At 39.0% G+C, this 9,678-nt stretch overlaps 1 long non-coding RNA gene across 1 annotated transcript; it reads left to right on the plus strand.

Annotated features, from left to right (window-relative positions):
* LOC121257836 lies at nt 1-5,869 on the plus strand. Its single transcript, XR_005939288.1, has 2 exons — nt 1-466; nt 5,677-5,869. It is a non-coding gene; the product is annotated as an uncharacterized LOC121257836 (long non-coding RNA).
* Nucleotides 5,870-9,678: the final 3,809 nt, after the last annotated feature.

The raw sequence follows: 9,678 nt of genomic DNA on the forward strand, positions 1-9,678 counted from the left end.
ATCCAGCTTTGAAAAAATTGTGGCCCCACATAGTTCATCTAGAAGTTCCTCCACCATAGGTATTGGGTATTTGTCCTTAAATATCACATTGTTGAGGGCTCGGTAGTCAACACAAAGCCTCTAAGACCCATCGGTCTTTCTTACCAACAAAACAGGAGAGGAATAAGGGCTTTGGCTAGGTTGATAACCCCTGTAGTCAGTAACTCTTTCACAATTTTTTCAATTTCATCATTCTGAAAAAAAGGATAACGATAGGGTCTAACTAAGACAGGTTTAGTTCCAGGTTGTAATAAAATGGAGTGGTCGTGGGATCTATGGGGTGGGAGAGATTTGGGTTCAGAAAAGACATCCTGAAATTGATGTAATAGTTGTTGGATTTGTGCAGATGACAGCAGGTCAGTGGCTGTTGTGGTACCTTCCAAAAGATGTAACACCACCCCTTTGTGCTCCAAACTATTGCTGGTAGGTAATTTACTTTTTTCTATCAATTTGGAATTAATCAAGCCCTTGAGTGTTACTATTTTTTCCTACCACATCAAACTGCATTGTTAATTCTTGAAAATTCTACAAAATAGGGCCTGTAGTTTGTAACCAAGCCACTCCCAACACCATGTCACAACCAGCTAAGCTTAATATATAAGCTTCTGTTTCAATGTATAGGCCCTGTTTAAACAAAGGCACTTTCGGGACCCAGCCCTCACTTCTAACCAAATCACCATTTGCCACTTTCACTTGCACCTTCATAGATTCTTCTAGAGGTAACAAAGTCTTTCTTAGCACTTCCAAGTCTAGGAAATTGTGTGTACTATCCGTGTCAATAAGTACCACAATCCAACAATTCCCAACCTTAGCCTTAATGCGCATAGTTCTTGGGTTTACTAAGCCAGAGATGGCATGCAAAGATATTTCAGGGTTGCCCTTGGAACCACCAATACACTTTCTAACTCCTTGTTATCTTCCTTTTCCTCATCTTTTATTTCAGTTATGGGCTTTTCATAAATTTCTTCAATCAAATGTAATTTTGGCTTTTGACATTTGTGGCCTGGACTCAACTTAGATTCACAATAGTAACAAAGCCCTTTTCTCTTCTCTCACGCATCTGGTGTTGGTTAATTTTCTGGACTGGTAGGGTTCTTTGTGGTGGCTTGGGAAATTCAGGGGGGTTGAATGGTGGCTTGAGTAGTCCAGGTTCTGGATTATGGGTAAAAAACTTGGGAGATCTTTTGGTGAGGTTAACGGTTTCTTCTTGGATTTTGGCGAGACTATAGGCAGTAAGGAGATTGTGGGGGTTAAACATGCGAACAGGGAGGCGGATTTCTTCACGAAGTCCGCTAAGGAAAAAACTTAATTTATAAGTCTCGGAAAGGCCACGTAACCTGTTTGAAAGATTTTCAAACTGAGACTTATACTCCTCAACCGAAGCTGTTTGTTTTAGTCTAGTTAAGGTTTCCATTGGATCATCATAACAACTAGGACCAAAACGAATCAACAACGCTTTTACAAACGAATCCTAATCACCCAACACTCCTGATTCATCAAGGTCCTAAAACCAAGCTTTTGAATTTCGTGCCGTACCGACTGGTACGGTCGAAATATTTCATTTCCATAACACAACCGGTACAAGTAAGTCTATTGTTTCTTACAGGCCTAAATACTGGCCATACCAAGGTGTTTCGGCCGATATGCCTGTTTTCGGCCGAAATGGCCATTTCGACCGGTACTAAATCCAAAGTTTTGAATGTATTTATGGGCCTATGGCGTTTTTGTAATTTTAAGTAAAAGTAAGGGGCATTTATGGAATTTAAATATTTAGGCCTTAGGGTTACTTTTTACTTTTTTTTTCCTTCTTCTTCTTTGGTCTGGAGCTCTGGATCTCGCCAACTTCTTCTTGGTTCAGACTTCAACTTCTTTTCTTCGTTTCGTTTCTTCTTCAAACTTCAACTTCTTTTCATCTTCCTTTTTTCTTTTGGCCTACGCAAGTACGCAGTACGCAGTACGCAGTACGCACCAGCAATTCAGCAACTTAAGTTGATTATTTTTTGATTTTCCTGAAGGTATGATGTATTCATTTTTGGATATTCCTCTAATTTTTGTTCCATTCCTTTGTTGATTATTTCCTATGTCTGGACTTTGATTTCTGAAATGCCCCTGGGAGAAATTGACTGATAGGTTAATTTGTGTTTTGATTTTTGATTCTTTGAATCCATTTGATAAATTATGTTAAGTTTATTTTGAGCCCTAGCTAGTTGTATGGACATGACTTTCAGACTTTGTGTGCATTCTGGAATCTAGATTAATGTGCTAGGGTCTACCCATATGGAATTTTGATTAAACATAGCAATAATGATCAATAGAAAAGAAAACAGGGCCCATACAAAAGTTTTATCATTTTTTTTTCTTGCTTGCTTAACAATATGAATTCTAAACTTCTTAGAAAATTCCACAAAAAAAGATATTTTGCTCATCACCAATAGTTGTACCGTTTTACTTTTACATGCATCTGTTAAGTGTTGAACACTTGAATTCGAATTTGAATAAGTGTTGAATTATAAATTATTATATAGGAGTATAAAAATGTCTAGTTGTCAATCAACCGGTGCTACATCTACAACACTTGCTCCTGCGAGATCAGAAGATCCAGTATGGGCCCATGCACGTGTAGTGCCAGGGGTAAGAAATAATACTGAATGTGTCTACTGTAATAAACTAATTAGAGGTGGTGGAATCACTCGGTTGAAGTATTATCTAACTGGGATTCCAGGCAATGTAGAAATATGTAAAAAGGTCTCTGATGATGTGAAATGACAAATGAAGGAGCTGATTAATGAAATGAAAAAGGTAAAGAGAAGAAAAGAAAAATAAGGTTAGAGATTGGAGGCCATGTTGATTTAACATTTGATGATAATGATATTGGTGATAATATTGAGGAATACTATCGGAATTCAAAAAGTAAGGGGATGGAAAAAGAATGTGGAAGTGGAAAGTCAGCGAGGGGATTGAGTAAATTTTTTGCCCCAAGAACAACTCCTGGGTCTCAACCTTCTATTAAGAGTGCTATGTGTTTGAAGGAGATGATTGACAAAGCAAAGATGGTTATAGCACACTGGTGGTATGATGCTAATCTACCTTTCAATGCAACTCAATCCAAGTTTTATCAACCAGCTATAGATGTCACTGCTTCCATTAGGCCAGGATTCAAGGGTCCTTCTTAATATGAGTTGAGAGGAAATTTGTTAAAGAATTCTGTGAATGAGGTTCAAAATTATCTGCAAAAAAATTAAAAATATTTGAAATGAGACTGGCTGTTCACTAATGGCAGATGGTTGAACAAACCAAAGGCAACAACCAATAATCAACTTTCTAGTTTATTGCCTAAAAGGTACAATGTTCTTGAAATCTATTGATATATCAGGCCTTAGAAAAGATTCTGAAACATTATTTAACATCTTTGATGAAGTAGTTTAAGAAGTTGGAGTTGAGAATCTTGTGCAGTTCATAACGGACAATGATGCAAATTATAAAGCTGTAGGGAAAAAAACATCTTTGATGAAGTAGTTCAAGAAGCTGGAGTTGAGAATCTTGTGCAATTCATAAAGGACAATGATGCAAGTTATAAAGCAGCAGGAAAAAAGTTACATCAGAAGTATGGCTCTTTCTATTAGTCCCCTTGTGCAGCTCATTGTATAGATTTGATGTTGGAGAATTTTTCTAATCTTAGGCATTTTCCTGTTATTGATGAAACTATAAAAAAGGCAAGAAAGATAACAAAGTTCATTTATAACCATGCTTGGGTTTTGGCTTTGATGTGAAAGACTTCACCAAAGGTCGTGATTTATGTCGTCTTGTAGTCACAAGGTTTGCAACAAATTTTTTAAGCATCCAATGTTTACTTTTGTTTAAGAAAAAGCTTAAACAAATGTTTACTTGTGATTAATGGATTGCATCAAGTCATTCTAAAAGCAACGTAGGGAAGGAGATAGCCGAAATTGTTCTAGAAGATAGAGAGTTTTGGGCTTAATGTCAATTTATTATGAAAGTTAGTGAGCGTTTGGTTTGAGTTCTACGACTTGTCGACAGGGAAGAGAAGCCTGCAATGGGACACTTGTATGATGCAATAGTAGTCAAAGAGAACATAAAAGCGAGATGTAATAACAAAGTTACTGTATTCAGTCCATTCATCAGGATCATTGATGCTAGGTGGGATAAGCAGCTTCATAGTCCATTACATGCGGCGGATTGTTTTCTTAACCCCGCAATTTACTATAACCCTTGCTTTAAAAATAAAAATGATGTTGCAAGAGGGTTTATGGCTTGTGTTATGAGGATGAAACTTGATCTCGATAATCAAGACAAGATCATTGAAGAACTTGAATTGTATAAGAATGCAGAATGCGATTTTGGACATTCTTTAGCAATCGATCAACGTGACAAAATTAATCCAGGTATTATTATTTATCAATATCATTTGTTAAATAGTGTAAATTTGTACTTTAATTTTTGCTTTATTTTTTTATTTGCATTTAATTTATAATTTATAATTGCAATATTGCTACAGTTGCATGGTGGACTAATTTTGGTCACGAGGTTCCAACGCTTTAAAAGTTTACAGTTCGAGTACTAAGTCAATGTTGTAGTGCAACTGGATGTGAAAGAAATTGGAGCACATTTGAGTTTATTCATTCGAAGAAGAGAAATAGATTAGAGTATAAACGTTTGAATGATTTAGTATTTGTTCGTTATAACTTGAAGCTATGAGAGAGATAAATTTTTTCAATACAAATACTTTTCATTGTTGAAAAATATGTAACATTTTCACATATGTTTGACATTTATTTTGACAGGAACATAAAAAAAAAAAAAAGTAGAGATGTTTTGGATCCAATCAATCTTAAAAATATTGACTTGATGGAAGAATGGGTGGGTGAAGACTCTGAGCTTATTGATGGAGAAGACTTGGATTGGGCAAGTATTGAGGAGCCATTAAACTCACTAAATTTGGAAGACGGCGGTGATGATGGTGACATTGATGAAAATATTATGAATAACATTTCAAATGTTGATCCTTATTGTCTTTTTTATGAAGATGAGTGATTTTATTTTAATAGTTAGATTGAGAACTTATTTAGTTTTACAAGTATGTGTGTTGTTAAAATTTAAGACTTGTATTGAGAAGTATAGTATTACTTGTTTTATGACTTATTTTATTGTTATTTTGGAATATAATTTGTGTATATATATATATGTAATTTATCCATGTATATACTATTCCAAAACGGTATACGTAATGGTACCGGTATCGAAACGGTACAGGTACCGAAATATTTATTCGAAGCAGTACACGAAACGGTACCGATACCGAAATATTTCGTTCCAATGCCTTGATCAAAACGGCCACCGAAACGATATTCAAAACTTTGCCTAAAACCATGTGAGTGCCTTCCCATGCATATGAAAGGAAGCTAATCTGAGACGCTACTGTGGTAAGGTATTGTGGAAGGAAAAGAATTGTGATACCTTATACAGCCAGCCATTCGGGTCTTCCCCATTGAAGCTGGGAAAATCCAATCTGACTGAGCGTGCCATTATATCACCAACAGGGACTAAAGGAAGTTCAGAATTATCTTGGTTACCTTATGATGAATCCTCACGGTTTCGTTGCTTATTTTGTTTTTGCAGCTCCATTGTCAACGCAACAAGCTGCTGGTGGACGGCCTTCACATCAGCTTCCAAGGACTTGTATTGTGTTTCTGTATTTTTGAATTGGGTTTCGATTGATTTCTTAAGGGAATTTAATCCCTCTTGCAGCTGTGTAATGTGAGTACCCTCAACCATTAGAGTAATAGTTGAGGAAATGTAAATGTAATGGAGATTCAAAGGCTCTGGATACCACTAGTAACAACTAGGAACCCAGAAAGGCAAAAAAGACTCACTGAGGGTGAGAACCTCAAGAGAATAATAGGAAGAAGATGAAATTTGATTGAACAAAATGCATACCGAAAATGAACTTCCCAACTAGAATAAGTATCTGACAAACATAACAATATTCTAGTAAAAAGACAACAAAGCCCTCAGGCAACAACCAATAGCAATTAAAAGAGAGTAACGGCTTATTCCCGAATTACATCTTCTAGAACCTAGTCTTTATCTTCACTTTAACGTGCTGGCATCATCTTAGCCTTTCCTCAGATCAACGGCCCAGAACACTCCAGCATCTTCTCCTTCTAACCCTAGACATGGATTACGGCATTCCACTTCGCAAGCTTCCCTTCCACTTCTCTCTTCATGCCGCCACACCCCACCAACCTTCATAGCCACCTATGGCCAAATGTGTAACAGCTTGGTGGTGCAGGTCACCGTGCAACAGCCGTGCTTGTGCCGGCGTGACTACGGCGAGGGTTTGGCCTCGCCAAAGTGGTGATGGGGCTTACGGTGGTCGTGCACAGTGCGATTAAGCAAAACAAAACAAAAGGGCAAACGATGATGGGGAGAGTGGAGGGTAGGATGATGACGATCAGAGGAGGGGGGAGAGAGAGGAAAGAGATTTACCCCTACCAAAGTTAGACGGCGACGCGAGTTGGAAGGGAGATGTGGGGCAAAATTTTGGAGAGAGAGAGAGAGAGGGAAGAGAGAAAAGAGAGAGGCTTTGAGTTGAGAGAGCAAACAAGGGAATAAAACAAATGAGTTGTGTGTGTGGTCTGAAATTTTCCAAGGGATAACATTTATCCAATCGGACTAACACAAACTCAAACCATCCATTTGCCAATTCCTATTCCCAAGATTCAAACAAAAAAGACCATTATGTACCGATAATATACAAATGAAATACACCATAGACACTTAACAAAAGTATGAAAGCGACATAACAAAAAAAAAATTAAAGAAGAAAAAATGAATGAACAAAAATTACTGTTCATCATTGTTGATAAGTGATAGAGGCTTTTTATAATATAATATATATATATATATATATATATATATAAGAAATAGAGATTTATTGTTTATGCATTGTACACTATAAACACAAAAGTACTGCTATGCAGCAGCCTTGCACTACACTCCTATCAGTTTTTCTTTTCTTCGGTCATTTTCTCATTTGTCGAGAATTCCATTTCTCCATTGAAGTCTCTCTCTCCTCAAAAGCTCTCCACTCTCTTAATCTCTCTATCTCTCTCTCTCTCTTCTCAAGATTCAGGTCGGGAGAAGTTTTTTTCCATAGAGAGAGGAGCACAGGCAGAAGAAAGCTCGAGGCTGTGAATCATAATGTGATGCCCAAACTGGACTTGCCACATCATAGTGTGAGGTGTACAACAATTAGACCAATTGCTGAATATAATTTCTCACAATGAACAATAATTGTGTATTGTAGTTTTTTTTTCTTATACTATTCCCGTGAGTTTAGCATTACAACTTCGGATTGAAGTCCATTAGTACCCAATATCAAAAGAAAAATTCTATTGATAAGTTTATGTTGATAACCGTAAATGGGGTGTTTCATACCACCAACTGCTCGGATGACCTACAACAGATGAGAGGGTGGCATTGGTCACCCAGGGGAGCTTTGATGCCTAAGTTAGAGAAACGTGTTTTCAATATGCGTGTATAAGCCAAAGTTAGAGTTTAGTGTTACCTTTAGGTGTTATTTATAAAAGTGTTGAAAATATAGATAAGGACTAGTTATCCCGTAATAAGTGGATGAGATAACCATCCTGACCTATTGGCATTTTCATATCACATGATTCAGCCAGTGGGTCACATGGGCTCTTGGATAGTGCGTCCCCCAATCTCGGACCCATAGGTTGAACCTGTCCACTAGTCGTGGGCTTATAACCAAGGGACCTAAATATCCCTTCCAGTTACCTCGCTAATTTTCTATGTGCTGGCATAAAGAGAATTAATTTATTTCATATCCTTTTAATTCTCGTGAAGGCACCTTACCCCACTGGGTTGGGTTATGAAGGCACCGTACCCCGCTAGCTTGGGTTAAGTAGGTGGCCCATCAAATTTCTTTCTACCCCGCTGAGGATCCACATTAACTAGGGTGTGGGTCCAAACTTGTCGTCGTACCCCAAAAATGTGGTCACATAACTGTTCGTGCGCTTTTATTCTTTCCCATTGAAAATAATGGTAACCGTCGGCATTGTCACCCTTTTGGCTTACAAGAACCTCCTCATCATTATCATTTCTTTCATTTTCTTGATTCATTTCATCTCCCCATCCGTGTCATATCTCTTCTTGCTTTTTCACATTCTCTCTCATTTCTCACATCCTCTCTCATTTTCCTTCTCGCATCCTCTCTTATGGCAAACCGTGGCTTCTCACGTACCCCTAACTGACCTTCGACCCAAACTCCAACAAGGGCCACTTCTCATGCCACCGCAGAGTCTTCTGATGGTTGAGCCCCTCCATTCTTCAAAGGATTCACTTGTCGTTCTACCTTAACTGAGTGGGACCTAACGAAGTTCGTATCCACCATTCTATTGACCTCTCTATTCCAGAGGAAGGATGCGTCGATAAGGAAGTGTACGTGGGCTTTGTTGCCCTCCCAGTTTGTGCCCTAGCACATGGCTTTCAATTCCCCTTTATTTGGCCCTTCCGTGATGCCTTGGAATTTTTGGGGTTGGATCCTCCTCAACTTCATTTGCACGCGTGGCGTGTTCTACTGTGTTCGTGCGTGGTCTTCCGCATGACCTTGGAGCCCTTGAAGGAGACATACTCGGACTTGACCGCCAAGGAATTCCTATATTTTTTTCCGTCAAGGGATTAACAGGTAACATCTATAGTTTTGGCGTTCTTTCACAACATTGGCGGCTTTTGAGCCCCACCACTCTAATGCCGAACAATGACAAAGAAAATTCTTTTTTATTTCTAGTGGAGGTTGGGAATTTCCCGCCTCCGAAAGCCACATATAAGATTTTCTCATTCTTGCGAATTAGGGTAAAGTCCCTAACAACAAAAGCCTCATGCTGGAGCTAACTAATAAAGAACGCTCTTGCGTTGATATAGTCCTCAACTGGGCTAAAGAAAATTATGGTGGTCTGGGGACAAAGCAGCTTGACCGTTGCCAACATCTATAGGTTCCTCATGATGCTTGATCGTGCCCAGGTAAAGTGGCATAAACTTAAGGTCATGACACCTCCGGTAGAGAGGTATGCTCCTTTGTCTGATGGGCATCCCCAAAAACACCCTCGTTGTAGTGAAGGGGCAAGGGTGAAATTATTGAGCCAGCCATGGAGGTGGAAGTGGAATAAGAAGGGGTTGTGGCTTCTGGTTCTAATGCTATTTGGAGTGAGGTGCCTGAAGCCTTTCCTATGAGGGTGTCACCTCCCACATCACCAGGTCTTGACAACCTCAATGGGCTCATGGGGCAAGCCCCTTGTTGACCTAGTGATAACCTTCGATTTTGACTTGCCTTCGAAGGAGTCTAGTTCAGTAGGTACTCCCCCTTTCGAGTTCCCTTCCCTTCTCTCCCCGACTTTGATTTCTAGTGTTAACGAGATTTCCACAGATATTTACGATGCATTTTCTATGGACGTGTCTGGGGAGGCCACGCCTAAAGCTGTTGCCCCTCAAGTTGAGGGTGTCTAGACTGATGTCGAAGGCAATGACGGTGTTGAAACCCGTGGTGGGCAAGATTCTAAGCTTAGTTCCCTACCAGCAACCATCTCGGGAGGTGAGACC

Source organism: Juglans microcarpa x Juglans regia, chromosome 3S, assembly GCF_004785595.1.
Source record: "Juglans microcarpa x Juglans regia isolate MS1-56 chromosome 3S, Jm3101_v1.0, whole genome shotgun sequence".
In the NCBI taxonomy this organism is placed as follows: Eukaryota; Viridiplantae; Streptophyta; class Magnoliopsida; order Fagales; family Juglandaceae; genus Juglans; species Juglans microcarpa x Juglans regia.